Source organism: Lissotriton vulgaris, chromosome 6 (assembly GCF_964263255.1).
Source record: "Lissotriton vulgaris chromosome 6, aLisVul1.2, whole genome shotgun sequence".
NCBI lineage: Eukaryota > Metazoa > Chordata > Amphibia > Caudata > Salamandridae > Lissotriton > Lissotriton vulgaris.
In genome coordinates this window covers 346,249,373-346,265,964 of record NC_141694.1, presented here as the reverse complement: position 1 = coordinate 346,265,964, position 16,592 = coordinate 346,249,373, and positions in this window count along the sequence as shown.

Below are 16,592 nucleotides of genomic sequence, written 5' to 3'. Positions count from 1 at the left end.
AGAAACTATTGATATGTGACATTCCCCACTGTACAACCTAAACAGTTAGAAAATGAGTCAGATTATTAATAAAGACGATTTGAATAAAAAAGTCATATGCACATTTTGAATGATCCCATAACTGTAGCCATCAGCATTTGAGTGCAGAATGATCAGAATCTGAGTTTTTTGTTTTAAATTAACTAGGGCATCATTTAGAGTTTAGGGGCCAGGGTGCACAGCGGACGCGCGATCGTAAGGAAAACAACCTAACTTTATTGCTGCTATCTTGCCTATATTGCACAACCTGTTTTAAATTATACATATGTTCCAGTTTAAGTTTTTTAATTAGATAACAAGTTGCGGTGTTTGTGTGAATTGTTACATTTAAGGTTGGGAACTTAGCTTGCCCTTCCCCGGTCCACTGCGGGAGAATCCTGTTTGTTGTGGGGGGAGGAGGCACTTCCGGCGGCAGGGGCGGGTGGTGTTAGAGCGGCCTGCCTTCCCCATAAAACCGGATTACAGTCAGGGCGCGAAGCAGACGCGCGCAGTGGGCGCGCCTTTGGCGCGCCAAAGGCAAGCCCATCTGCGCCCGTCCACGACCGGACGGGGCCAGGGGCCACCACCCCTGCCGGTTCAATTTCTTTAATCCGTTACAGTGCCCAACACCTTCAAAGATTATGCCCCAGACTGGGGGAGAAGCATAGGATTAGCCTGGAAAACCAGGGTAAAACCTGCACTAACTGCTCTTACACCTTAAAACGCAAGCTGAAGTGCAGAGAGAGGGGAAAGACGCTCAATCTCTCCCTGATCAACTGCAGATCGTTAAGGAAGCATCGGGTGGAAATACATGACCATCTGGTAGACAAGCAGGTGGATGTTTTATTCCTTACCGAGACGTGGCTTGATGACACCTCAACACCCAAAATCTTAGAAGCTCTCCGGTATGGTTATGAAATCAGCAGAATTGACAGAACGGCGGGTAGGGGTGGTGGGATTGCCATAATATGTAAGCACGAGATCCAGTGCACACAAGAGAGGGCGGACGTTGCAGATAGCGAATCAGGTCTTTTAACAATCTCAGCATCTAAGAATCACATTCTCAAGGGACTCCTGGTTTATAGACCACGGGACCAGGGGCGCGCTTCGCTGCTAGCTTGGTAGAAAATGTAATTCAGCCAGCTGTCAGGTATGAGAGATTCCTTCTGTTGGGAGACTTAAACCTTCACTTTGATGAGACTACCAACATGGAGGCTCAGGAAATCAGGCAGGAAGTGGCTGCACTCCAACTCACTCTGAAATCAGAGAAGCCCACCCACTGTCATGGCCATCTCCTGGACCCGATATTTGCAAACTGGGAGATGCTGCGCATTGAGCCCCCTACACCTGTGGTATGGTCTGACCACTTTCTGATCTCTTTTAGTGCAGGAACACCCGCAATCCCTAGCCAGAGCAAGCAGGGAACAAAGACCAGTAGTAGGAACAGGGCAAACTTCTCTATAGAGGCATTAAATAAGGTCCTAAATCATGGTGGGCCCCAGGAGGTTGGGGAATTGAGGCAGCCTGCACGGCGCTGGACAAACGTATCTCGGAGGCACTGGACAGCACGGCGCCTCGGTCGAATAATGCACCAAGGAGGCAGTCCAAGTCCGCCCCGTGGTTGGGGATGGAACTTCGGGGCAAGAAAGCGGATTGTAAACGTCTAGAGAGGCAATGGAGGAGAGGGTTCTTCGAGGGAGAAAGGGTGGCTCACAAAAGCATGTTGAAAGAATATCATGCCTTAATTAGGAAAACACGCAAATCCTATTATTGTAACAGGATAGAGGGAGCAGACAATTCAGTGAAGGAGCTGTTCTCAGTTTACGAAGAGATCTCCAATCTCTCTAGTATTACGGCTCCTGTGACTGGGCTAGTGGAGTCCTGTAATTGGATAGCAGAGTTCTTCTCATAAAAGGTAAAGAAGATCTACTCCTCATTTCCGGCAGCGGCCAGAGAAGGCCATCCGGGAGGCGATATTTCTACCAATGTGGCAAGCATGGACTGCCTCAAAATCTTAACAGTTCCTTCTCGGGAGGTCATTTGCTCCATAGCAGGCAGTATCAAGTCAGGCTCCCCGAAAGACCCTGCAACCCCTAAAACACTGAGAGGGAGTGTGGAGACTCTGGAGCCTTATATAAGATATTTACTAGAGCTCTCCTTTGAGGAAGGCAGGGTTCCGAAAGCTTGAGAGGAGGCCGTGGTGCTCCCCCTGAAAAAAAAACCTAATATCAGTATGGAGAAAATGGAGAATTTGCGCCCCATCTCACTCCTACCATACTTTGCCAAAATCACGGAGAAGGCTGTCAATAACCAGTTGACAGCCCACATTTAGGCCAACAGACTGCTCCATCCCACTCAATCGGGCTTCCGTGCATTCCATTCCACTGAGTCAGCATTGTTGTTAGCCACAGAAACCTTGCGGAAACATGCTGATGAAGGCCACACGGCGGCACTGATCCTATTGGATCTCAGTGCCACATTCGACACAGTAGCCCATCACACGCTATGACATTGTCTAAGGAGAGGAGGAGTAGTTGAGAGGGCATGGAAATGTCTGGAGTCCTTTTTGTCGGACCGTAGTTTCCAGGTGGCACAGGGCACTTTTCTATCTAACCCAATTTGCCTGAAGCAGGGGGTGCCCCAGGGGTCCAGCCTTAGCCCTACCCTCTTCAATTTATATGTAACTCCTGTGGCCGAGATTGTAGAAAAATTTGAGCTAGAAGTCGTGACATATGCAGATGACACGCAACTAGTGGTGGCACTGACCCAGCTGAAGGAGCAGGCAGCTGACAATTTCAGATCATGTCTGCAGGAACTGGCGGCGTGGATGGCCAGCAACTGTCTTAAATTGAACGGAAACAAGACAGAGGTCTTGATTGTGGGCAGAGCTCCGTCAGTGTGGACTTCGGCATGGTGGCCTACAGCACTGGGTCCTTTACCTAATCCCAGCAATCAAGTGAGAAACCTAGGGGTGTGGATCGATGACAAGATCTCATTCGACTACCACACCAAACGAGTGGCAGGCACATGCTTTGGCACGATGAGGGTCCTTAGGAAGACAATGGACTATCTGCCAGTGACAGCGAGTAAAGCCATGGTCCATGCACTAATTACATCTAGGCTGGACTACAGCAATGTCCTATATTTGGGAGCCAGTGCCAGATGCTTACAGAGGTTGCAGCGCGTGAAAAAACGCGGCGGCACGTTTGGTTCTGATGCTGCCCAAGAGAGCTCTGAGAACACTGCACTGGCTTCCAATCAGAGAACGTGTGGTATTCAAAGCACTCTGTGTTGGCCACCGTATCCTGCAAAGGAAAGGACCTTCTACCTGCACAACCTGCTTACGCCATACCACCCGACCCGCCAACTGAGATCTAGCGGGACAGGGATGGTGCTGGCACCTAAGTTCAGGAGAGTAAGAATGGGAGGTCACTCCGTTTGTGTCTTGCCTGCTCAGAAATGGAACAAACTCCCTCTGGAGTTCCGGCTGAAGAAATCAGAGCTCAAGTTTCTTAAAGAGCTGAAAACATTCCTGTTCGCTAAAGAGTAGGGCCAGGCTCTGCTAGGGTATGTTTGAGTGGGTAGTATCAGCAGTTGATTGGTTTTAACGCAGCAGTCCATAGCGCGGGGACACACTAGTACAGTAGTAATAATAATAATAACAATAATTTGATACTCCATGACAAATGTGGCGAATAGCCCGCCTGCTTATTACAAGTGCATTCTAGCCTATGATGCATGAAATACAGTGTTGGGATATCTGCAATGTTTGTGATGGAGTATCCCATCTGTCAAACTCTAAAAAATGACCGATGTTGCAGAATCTGCCTAGTCAAAGAAAAGGAACTAACAGAAAGCCTTCTATGCAAAATAAATTGAAGAAATGCAAGGATAATATGAAAGAATGTATGATATCAGCTTGGACTTATGTCTGCTTCGTTTTAATCTGAATTTTACCAAACAGATGGTTGCTAATGGTAGCTTTTCTTATGAGGATGGTGCAGGGTGAAAATGTTTCGGATGCACAGAACCTTGTTGCAATACTTAAAAAACCGAACAACCAAAGTGAAATATGGAGAATTACCAGAGAAGTGTCTTAATGAGAAAAATAGTAGCCACCTGCTGCAAGATGATGCCTACTGGGAGGGACTAGATCATCACATTTTAGGGCAAGAAGACGCTATCCAAGTTCCACACACCTTTCATCTTGATTCAGGTGACATCTTGCCTCAAAACCCCTGAGCCAGTAAAGGGTACAGAATCACTGCAAAAAATGTACTTTTGGATCTACCAACTCATGATTTCATATTCAAATATGATTCTCAACTCCCTGTGGAAAATCACAAGCAAATGTCCAGCTACACACAATATGCTGACTGGTATCTATAGATATATGAAATGCAACAAGAACATTATGTCAAAATCAGCAATGGGAACAGCGTCCAATTCCAGTAATAGGAAGTAAGCCCAAAACGGAAGAAAAATTCCCGTATTTTGAACAGAAAGTTGATTGAGTCGAGGCTCAGCTACTTTGCTTTAACATGTAATTTTTCAAAACATATATGTTATGTATTTGAATTATACAATTTAAAAACAAACCTGTGCATACTTAGCTAACATTAATGAATTGCAAACGTGTAATAGCTTAATAAACTATTATCACTTCTCAAATTGGAAATAGAAAAAGCATTGAATGTAGAGGAAATTCATTCATTAAGGAATACTTGTACTTTTGTATCTCTTGAATCTGCGAGCATTTGTGCTAAGGGTTCCCAAACAAAACAAAGGATAATTATAACTACCAGATTACTGGCTAAAATAACAGACCATAGGTGCATATTGAATCCCCTTGTATAGGCAATCTCTGCCAAGCATGGGTGAATGTTTTTCATTAGAAATTATAAAGCAACACATAGACATATTGTATGAACATTTGAATTTTATGTTTTTCTTAAAGGTCCAAAGTGACAAAAAAGAATGAATTATATATTTTAAATGAATTAACTGCTATGACTACAATGCATACGTCTACTGCAGTTGCTCTTCGAGTGACAAAAGAAATAAATGATGAAAATATTCAAAAACCTTTGCTGTAATAGATGATGGTATAAAAATTATAGTGAAGAAGATATATTCGATTTGAGGATTGAGAAATTAGTTTAGAAAAACTTAGACACAAAGAGGAACAATTCAGAGCAATTTTTTTCATTGCAGCCTTCTATACAAAAACTAAAAATATATACAGTGCAATGGAACCTAGCTAATGATGTTAAAACACGTTGCCTAAATAATCTGAGTGAAGCTCAAAAGATGTAAGCAAGAATCTAAATATAATTTCATTTTAGTACAATAATTTGAATTGAGTATTTCATGGTTTTAACATGCGTTTATTGAAATACCTATTAATGTAATAGACTTTAAAGGATATTTCATTTAGAAAGATGCTGGGTACTACACAGAGTTAGGGAACTCATTTTGTAGAGTACACATGGGTAAGAATCCATGGGCCTCATTTATGAGAAATGACGCATCGCTACGTGAAAGCAGCGATGTGTCACTTCTCATTGGCAACTCCTTGCGACATTACTGATGCGTCATATTTAATGTATGGCGCATCATGTCGCAAGGAGTTACAGATATGTCCGTATTTCGGACGTATCTGTTGGCGCAAAAGTGACGCATTGCTGGAGTGTGTCACAAAAGTGACGCAATTCCAGCAATGCGTCTTTTCACATGGGGCAAGTCCCATGTGAAAGGGCCTGCGCCAGTCTTACGCCTGCTGTGAGGCAGGCGCAAGATTTTGACGCAACGGCGTCCTAAAAGTGACGCAGTGAAATCTCATAGATTTCACTGCGTCATTTCTACAACCCTTCCTTGCGTCAATACGCCCCCCTTGCATACATTATACCTGGCGCAGGTATAATGTGGCGCAGGGGTTTACAAAGTGACGCATCTACCTAGATGCTTCACTTTGTAAATATGTCGCAACAAGGCGCATTTTTTATGCCACTGGTGTGTCACAAAAAGTCACGCACCAGCGGCGTAAAAGTGACGCACAGCCTTATAAATGAGGCCCCAGATATTTAAATGCAAAGAAATTTTAAGCAGGTTGGAAAATTCACTCATATGCTAACAAATGTTTGTTCTTTTTTTAAATAAATATTTTTTATTGAGGTAGATATAATCAACTAGCATTTTAAAAGTTAGTTAAGAAGAGGGCAATACACATTTCACTACAATAATAGCCTGCAATACCACTTCATAATAATAGTATATTAGATATGGATACCAAATATTCAAAATTATAGCTACATGCAATTGTCAGATGCAGGGAGTGGTCTCAACAGCCAATTATTTCACGATGATTTCCATTCATGGGACATTGCTCCTTGATTCATCTATCAAGTGGATCCCATATTAAACATTCTCTTTGTTGACATTTTTATTTTTTATTTAATTTTTTACATCTCTCCCCTTATATTCATATATGCATTCGCTATGTAATAGCATGTTAAATAGTGATAAAGCAATTGTCGAAAGGATGGTGGCTCTGGATTCTGCCATTCCGCAGCTATGCATATGTGGCTGATTGTGAGGCTCTTCAAAAGTGAAAGGATGAGCCCAATATCGCCATCATGGCCAAATATTGCCTGTGCAATTGGCCTTATTTTGATCCATCTCAAAAAGTGTATAACAAACTTTTCTCTGCAGGTTTTAATAAATTGACAAGCATAAACTCATTTTCATCGAAACGAGATTTAGTGTTATAGTAAGTGAGTAATTGGTATAACACTGAGGTTGCACATCATGAAGTAGAATAACAGTTATTACTAACAACATATCCACATTTGGCTAAGACAACAGACATAATGATGTACATAAAACAGTAGAAAAGAACATCTAAGGATTTTATTACTGAAACAATAGGATCAGCTTCCTGAGAATGAACATTGGCATCATTAGAAGCATCATTGTCGTTTTTGTTAGGTGGTCCTTTCCTCATTTTAATATTGTGAAATTGTTATTAATGGAGTCTCCAGATGGCAGAGGTTTGCACCCTGTCCATGTAGGGACCACCATTCTAGTCAGGGTAAGTCAGATACACACCCTCTGGTAGCTTGGCAGAGAGCAGTTAGACTTAACTTAAGAGGCAATGTGTATGTATTTTTCCAACACTCACATTTCAGTAACTTAATGACAATACCACAAAAAGACTCCACACCAGTTAAGAAAAATAGAGAATATTTATCAGAGTAAAATGAGACCAAAATGAGAAAAATCTAATCAGTAGAAGTCGAGATATGGATTTGTAGAGATTTAGGGGCCCATTAGGATGTCGGGCGGTGGCACCACCCGTGGTGGTGGCGGGCCGGAAATACAGTTTTTTCGCCCGCGAGCAGCGTAACTCACGTCCGCCACATTAGGATAGCAAAACATAGGTAATTTCCCGTCTGCCACGGAACGCCATGCACCGCTAGCAAAGTGCGCCCACCACCGCGGCGGTGTGAGCCAATCGAGACTCTCCGCCGTGAGCAATGACGTCCGCCTGCTCAACAAATTAGGATGGCCCAAACAAGTCGACGCACCACAGCAGAGACACTGCCCAGTCTAAGCAGGCGGCAACTCGACAGCGGAGCAAGATAGCCGAGACCCGGACCTGAACGCCATGAACCCAGCCCTCCATATGCACCCGGTGATGTCCCTCCTACAACACTATCGTCAGATGGGCCGCCGCGGACGCCGCCGCAGGTACGCAACTACACAAATGCAACACACAACACACAGGCCGACACAGGGTCCAATCACCACACAGACACCCTGCTCGGGGTCACAACACATCCACAAGGGCACCCACACATCACCCACCTGACAATATGGCACCCTCAGCATCCGGGACACACATCGTCCGCCAACCAGCAACAACGTCCCGCTCCCAGTCACGTCACCGCCGCGGTCAACACATGCGCACTATGCAGAAGACAGGGCCACTCCAAGGCATGGGCTGGGCACAAACACCACAGGGCCACAACACCACAAACCATCCGTGCACTCCCATACACACCAACAAGCACTGCAACAAGCAAGCACAATACACACCCTGTACCACACAACACACAACCAGGGAGACAGCCACTGCAGCAGTAGCTGACAAGGAACACACAACACCAGTGCCACACATACTGAAGGCTCACAATCCTTGCCAGCACATACACACACAAACAAACACACACCCTGGGTGCAGCCACAAACACAACACACACAAACACAGGGATGCTTCAACAAATGCCTGCATAAGAACAACACACAAACACTACAGGAACACATCCTGAACTCCAACAGAAACAGACCTACCATGTACTCCCAACTGGGGAAAAGCAATGGGAGCACAGACAGTACAGGAGTACACAACAACATAGCTCAGGAACAAAACACACACCATAACACAAATCACACAAGAAGTGCATCTGGACAAACACACACTGCCACATCAAACCTACCACAGATGCACATCAAACACCAATCAACAAGCACCACAAGGCATCTGGGGATGCACATCAGGAAATGGCCAGGCCACATACACACATCACTGCATGCTCAACAAGCAGTGTGTGTATAACAAGCACAACAGCCACACACACACATGATTAACACAACCACATCACACACACCACAAATCAGCATTGCACAAATACTACAGCACACCCAGGAACTGAACCAATACCACAGCCAACACCAACACATCCAACACAACAACTACACATGAACCACTGTGGGACACAAGAGCCAATCCATCTCCACCAGAGCACTGGGCAGCACACACGGCTGAAGTGCACATGACCACTACAGAATGACTAATAGCACAAGGACAGCACATATACACCATTGTGGCAATGTCCAGAGTGGAACAATACTTATGGCCCAAGAACAGCACCACAAAGCACAAGCTCACAAATGAAGTGATGGGGAGGCACACACACATGGAAACCAAGGGGACAGCTGACATCAAAGTGAAATACCCAGCATGTCAGAAGCAGACATGTAATGGGTGTAACACACACAAATAGAGGGAGGGAAGACACACAATGGCAATGTACAAGTGGCACACATAGAGGATGGCGTAACACCACACACCATGCCATACAGGAGGAGAAAAACCACCATGTGCCTGAAATGCATCACAAACACAAACACAATGCCAGTGTGGAGCAGCAGGGCCACACAGTCTACACAAACACACCCAAGACACATTGAGGATCAATAAAACACAACACTGATGTGCAACTCACACACTTTGCACACTTCAAACTTCCAAAAACAACGAGGAGGAGTCACACACAACTGCATGGACACACCAACACACAGCACAGTGCACTACAAACAGCTCACACAAGTGCATACAATCTTCTACACAGGGCAAGACAAAGCAAACAACAGGCATACAACTCCTGGGTGACACATGTGTGTCTCTCCCAATACAGGGGCACACATACATCCACTACAAACTTACACCATTCACACTGCACACCTCTGCTACACCCAAGACCACGCTTCTCATGTAGGCCGTGGAACCAGGACTAAGGGCCAACACAAGATGACCATTACACGTACACGGCTGGGCACACATAAAGGAATCCACACACATACATCATGACATATCCCAACCTGCTCCAAAACCTTAGCACAGCATCACACCCTGTGCTGGCAGTGTCCCACAACCTGACATGTGAACAGTGTATCCAACAATAGCAAATCACTAAGAAGATAACTGCATGGCAGGTAAAATAGCCATCATAGATTACACCATTATCAGGGTCAGAATGGACAGAAGACCCTGGCACCCTTGTATAAATATCTGATGCCTGCAAAGAGCCTTGCAATGTTGAAGTGATACATAGAGCAAGGGGCACAGCCAATGAAATGCAAACATAAAAATAACTTTAATCAGCAAGGACACTGACAAAACACACAACATAAGTTACTGTATTTATTCACATATTGCACAGAAGTAGCAGTAGAACAATAGTAGACAACAGCAAGGCTCAAAATTATGTACACAGTCAAGATACCACGCACAGGTGAAAGACAAACAGGAAGGCCAGTGTCCATAGCACAGGGGAGAGTACAGCACAGCAGAGCAACAGGGCCAGTGTCCATGCCACGTGAGCCAGCAGGTACATGAGAGGCTGCTGCACAAGGGAGAGTAAAGCACAGCAGAGCAACAGGGCCAGTGTCCATGGCAGGGGAGAGTACAGCACAGAAGAGCAACAGGGCCAGTGTCCATGCCAGGTGAGCCAGCAAGTACATCAGAGGCTGAACAAGTGAGAGTACAGCACAGCAGAGCAACTGGGCCAGTGTCCATGGGAGGTGAGAGGACAACACAGCAGAGCAACAGGACCAGTGTCCATGGCCGGGGAAAGTACAGCACAGCAGAGCAACAGGGCCAGTGTCCATGGCAGGGGAGAGTACAGCACATCAGAGCAACAGGGCCAGTGTCCATGGCAGGGGAGAGTACAGCACAGCAGAGCAACAGGGCCAATGTCCATGGCAGGGGAGAGTACAGCACAGCAGAGCAAGAGGGCCAGTGTCCATGGCAGGGGAGAGGCCAACACAGCAGAGCAACAGGGCCAGCATCACACCCATATACAAAACAATGTTCAGGACTAGCACACCTGTATGAGGCACAGGCATATGAGGGGGATGTCTACTCACTCCTGGCTGTCATACGGACTTGTACCTGGCTGTGTGTTGGGGACAGCAGGCCCACTTGACTATGTTGGCAGAGCCCCAGGTGATGTGGTGCTAACAATGTCTTTGCAAGCTGGAGGGCTGTGTGGACCAGGTGGTATAGTGGCACATGGAGGTGGAGTCATGCAGACCTCTGACACAGTGTGGGTGGGAGAGGTTGGAAGGGTGCCCTTCCACTTTTTGGGAATATGAAATGGCTTCCCTGTCTTGGGGTTGATGGGAAGTGGTGATGACACAACTGGCACACACCCCAACTGTCCCACATCAGGTGCAGATACTGGCACCACCTCTGGAGATGTGCTGGATCCCATGGAACGCTTGGTCTGGCTACGCCTCTGGACCACCTTCACCTCTTTGCCAGGTGTACCCCCTACAGTGCCCTCCTTCGACTTCTTGCCAGGGCTGGTCACTACAGTGCCCTCCTTTGCCTTCTTGCTCGGTGTATCCCCTACAGTGCCCTCCTTTGCCTTCTTGCTAGGTGTATCCCCTACAGTACCCTCCTTTGCCTTCTTTCCAGGTGTACCCCCTACTGTGCCCTCCTTTGCCTTCTTGCCAGGGCTGGTCACTACTGTGCCCTCCTTTGATTTCTTGCCAGGGGTGGTCTCCACAGTGCCCTCCTTCACCTGCAGCAATGGGCGTGGAATTGGGGTAGATGTGGTGGATGGATGTGTCCCTGTGCTCTTCCCAGGAGTACCCCTGATATGCAACACCTCCTCAGTGGGCACAGTCACTGCATGGGTAGGTTTGTGTGAAGTTTTAGCGACAGGAGATTCTATTGCTGGTGATGGCTCTGCGGCATGTGCGCCTGATGTCTGCCTGTTTGCTCTTCTGGCTTTGTCCTTCCGTGACTGGCTCTTGTCTGTGCATTCTGGGGTGGACATGCTCTTCAGTGGGAATGGTATCTGTGGGCGGGAGTGTTTGGCTTGTGTCTGTTGCAGCCACGGCCCGTGGAGGGAGTTTCAGTGGGGCGGAGAGGCGGGGCGGGGGAGGGGCATGGTGGGGGGTGCTAAAAAGCGGAGTATGGATAATTGAAGGTAAGTCAACAACTTAATGAATAAAACGAATTTCGTAGTGCACCCTGCATCACATTTTGCGATGCAGGGCGCGCTACGAAATTCGTTTTATTAATTAAATTCTTTACTTACCTTCAACTATCCATACTCCAGTTTTTAGCACCCCCCACCCTGGCCCTCCCCTGCCCCGCCTCTCCACCCCACCGAAACATCCTCCACGGGCTGTGGCTGGTCTGTTGTGTGCTCCTTGTGCTTTATCGTTTTGTTGACGCAGGCGAACCGTGGTCACTGTCATCTGATGTGGCCACTGACTGGGGGGTGGACAAAGGCATGGAAGGGGAGCATGTGCCTGTTGCAGGGCAGACGTCACCGTGTATGACAACACCTGGGCTGTACGGTGTAGCCCACCCACGTCAGAATGTATGCCCTCCATGTATGCAATCACCTGGCCTAATTTCTTGTCATGGTCACTGAAGGCATTGAGCAGGGCAGTCTGGTCCACACAAAACTGGCGCAGGAGCTCAACACACTCTGCACTGAGTGCAGCAGGGGGGACAGGTGCAGGGGCAGCGGTGCCAGGTGTGAATGTGACTTGTAACCCTCTTAGTGACATGGATACAGGCAGCCCCAGAAGAAGTGGATGGGAGGCTGTGCACTGGCCGCTGGGTGGTAGATGATGATGCAGACTCCCCATCCCCTGTGCCTGCCAACATAGATGCATCCCCGCTTGCATCAGATGATGTGGTACTCTGTGTCTCAGCCACGGATTCCTCCTGCATACTTCTGTCCCTCTCAGATGCGCTGGTGGGCTCAGTGTCACTTGCCTCTGCTGCAGCTGTAGTGCTACTCTCGCCACCACTGGTTTCTGGCTCATGTTCCTCCGTGGTCTCTTGCGAATCTGCATTAGAGAGAGATACAGGGTTGTGTAAGTGTCATCATCTGGTCATACGAATCCAAATCAATGCAGTACAGGAGAGGCACAAATCTATATGGTAACCGCCACACCCTGCAATCACTGTGCAACAACACACTACATAGACCACAACAGTGTCTGTAACGCAGAATAACTGCCAGGAGTGAGGCATGTTGATGCCACACAGCACTACACCCTGCCCGTAGATGGGGTGCCCTCCCCAACTTGACCTGCCCTAGGGACATGATTTGGGTACAACACTTATTAACGCAGATTTTTGGTAAATTCGCAATCCACGAGATTCGCGAATTTCCCGCGAAATCCGCGAACGAAAATCCGCGAATGGAACGGATTGGGTCAAAAGTTCAAGCTGACTTTTGTAACTCTTTTAGAATGGTACCAGCAAGCTGCCTGAGCCATTCTAAAATAGTAACAAAAGTCAGCTTCAACAGGAAGCTCTAATAGATAAAGTAAAGCAGGTGCTGCTCAAATTCAGTTACACAATCATTAATCACCCCAAACTTGGGGTGATTAATGATTGTGTAACTTAATTTGACCTTCAACTGGAGCACCTGCTTTACTTTATCTATTAGTGCTTCCTGTTGAAGCTATTTCTAGCTATTTTAGAATGGTGCTGGCAGCTTGCCGGCGCCATTCTAAGTGAGGCTGATGGCAGAAGGGCACAAAAGTGGGACAGAGGGCAGAAGGGGACAAAAAATGAGTGAGGCAGAGGGCAGAAGGACACAGAAACAAGTGGTACAGAGGGCAGATGTGCATAAAAAACAAGAGGGTGGCAGTGATTAAGCAGGCTAAAAAAAAACCCCGCGAAATTGCAAAGCGCCTCGCGAACACCCGCGAACACGCAAAGCGCCTCGCGAACACCCGCGAACACGCAAAAATAAAAAAATTTGCGCCAATTCGCGAATTGCCAATTTGCAAAATTCGCCCATGCTTAGAGGGGACAACACACACGCCTATTATGACATTACATGCCACAATGCCAAGTAGGCCATAGCAAGCACCATGTTATCAGATGTGTGGTCCTCAACCATCATGGTGCATGCAAAGTAGGCATACATGAAGTCACACTCATAAAGTTGACACTGCAGTTCACCACATATAGATTCCCCACACTATACCAATGATGAATGACCATGTGGAGCCTAACACATCTGGCAATGCGAAAGAACAGCAGGGAGGATCAGCTCAGTAAGGCCAGGGTGGGCCAGTACCTCCTACAAGCACACATCACAGTAGCCACTCACATCACACAGCACAGCATAGCAACACACGCACATCACATGAGTCACCGCCGCCACAGGCCCTGTACACATGCATCCACTCCCAGCTAAAGTCACCCTCCCCAGATACTCACCACCCCTGCCTTGCTGCCGATGCTCCTTCAGACGTGCATCCAGGTCTGGATGAGTCACTGCCAGTATGCGGCCCATCAGTGGAGTCATGCTGCGCCGTGCCAATCACCCTGTGCGTGGTAGCATCCCCAAGGTCATCTCTGCCACTTGCTTTGCAAGCCGGCTGATGTCGTCCCACCTCTTGTGACAGTGGGTGCGTCGTCTGTTGGAAACCCCAAGGGCTCGCACCTTTACTGCAATGGCCCTCCACAGGGCCTTACGCTGGTGTGCTTTGAGCTGCAGGTATGAGAGAAAAGAAGGGTAAACGAACAGTTACACAATGTCAGATTACAACATCTATCAGTACAGTGGCAAGACACAGACTCAGGTCTGATTGTAACCTCCCTCCCTCCAAAACTGGGTGACCCCTCACAAGGGCACTCTGCATAGCCCAAACATTTGTGATTGCAGGCACACATTGGGGCTTATAGGCTCCATGATAATGTCACAAATGGAGGATGCCTCAACACAATATGCATCGACAGAAGTGTTTAAGTCTGAAATTAGATAGAGGGCACAGATGGGGCATATCCACTATTCAGTGTGAAAGAACAGGAGCATGTGAATCTGGTGATGTTTTATCGTTTGAGTGGGCAGCCACTGAACCTACTCTGTGGGTCACACTGACTCAGGCTACAGGGGCACACTGAAACATTCACATATGAAATTACTGTCCTAGCACCTACATGGCTAACATCCGTTGGATCTGTATGGCTGACAATGTAACACACCCCACATACACATACAAGTACAGGCATAGAAAAGAGTGACATTGGGACACATACACACTCCCTCGCCCTGGAGACAGCTTGTCTGTTGGTGTCGTACACAACCCCACACCCTCAGGCATATACTGCAGGTGCACAACAACACGTCTGACACCCCCCTGCCCTACAGCTACCTTCATGGAGACTTACCATTACATTTGGACCACCAAACAGCCTTGGGTACCGTGCCAGCACCTCATCCACAAGGACCTCCAGCTCCTCACTTGTGAATGGACTGGCACGGATCTTCTCTGTCCTTGCCATCCCTGTGGACACGGAACACCTGTGGTGGAAGTGAGTGGTGAGGGGTCCCAGGCAGCAGGCTCTTTAGGCAGCAGCAGGAGAGGGTCCCAGGCAACAGGCTCTTCAGGCAGCAGCAGGAGAGGGTCCCAGGCAGCAGGCTCTTCAGGCAGCAGGAGAGGGTCCCAGGCAGCAGGCTCTTCAGGCAGCAGCAGGAGAGGGTTCCAGGCAGCAGGTTCTGTGAGCAGTGGAAATGTGAGGCTCACTCCCACAGATTTATAGCCCCCTGGGGTCATTTGGAAGCTGAAAAGCTGCTACAATTGGTCTGCCTCTTTCAAAAGCATCCAATGAAAGCCTCCACGGTGGTGATGCACATCTTCTGCGATTTTCAAATCTGCATCATGCCACCGTGATCATCGCTGCCATTGGCTGTAGGCAATGCTCCATGGCGGTGACACACCGCGGGTGCCAGGGGTGCGCTACCGCGATGGTGCATCATTCAAAAGTATCCAACGACCGCCTCCGCGGTGGCGGAGCATGCCCACCGCCATCTACACATGTCTCCATGCCAATGGCTAACGCACTTGCGAAGGGGGTGGTGCTGGTGTCACACCGCCGGGGCGAGGCGGTAGCTACCCCGATTCATGCGGCGGAGCATGCCCACCGCCATATACACATGTCTCCATGCCAATGGCTACCGCACTTGTGAAGGGGGTGGTGCTGGTGTCACACCGCCGGGGCCAGGCGGTAGCTACCGCCATTTTCGTAACATTAAATAGCTATGTCCATCGTGAAGACTGTATCAGTACCCAGCAGCAACATGGTGAAGGGCACATCCTTGTACACACAATGCCATTCTTCCATGCCATCCACAGGTGGACGCACGTTCTGTGTGACACACTTTGGTCTGTGGTCCCTGCCATGTTACTTATGCATTTGATGGTTGATGATGCTTGACACTCTTGAGCTGGTGTCAATGATGTTGAAGAAATCAATGTGTTGTGGGTCAGTGTTGACCTTGACAAGGCTTGTGTCACTGTATGGTTTCGTACCAGACTGGTGCTTTCACATCAGCTCATGCACACAACTGAAAGTTTTCCTGCTACCGTGATGAATGTGTGGATGGATGTGTGCAGACTTTACATGATGCATTGAGGTGTGACAGGTACAGCAGATGGGTTTGATACAGTCATGGTAGTTTCAGACACATTAGATCACACAGGATCTTCAGTGTTGGTCTCATTAGCGGATGTCACAGCACCTGGCGTGCACATGTGACATGTGTGGTTCAGTATGTGTGCATTCACATTCACCAATGTGTTTGTGGCACTCGTATATTGTTAGTGGAGAGGTGTGCCCTCTGTGTGTATCAAAAGGCCACCCATGTAACCTGGTGTGCTATGCATCTCTCAGGCAGTCTTGTTATTTCCATGACATTGTTGATGGTATGTGCTGTGGCCATCTCATGATGGTTGTCACTGAC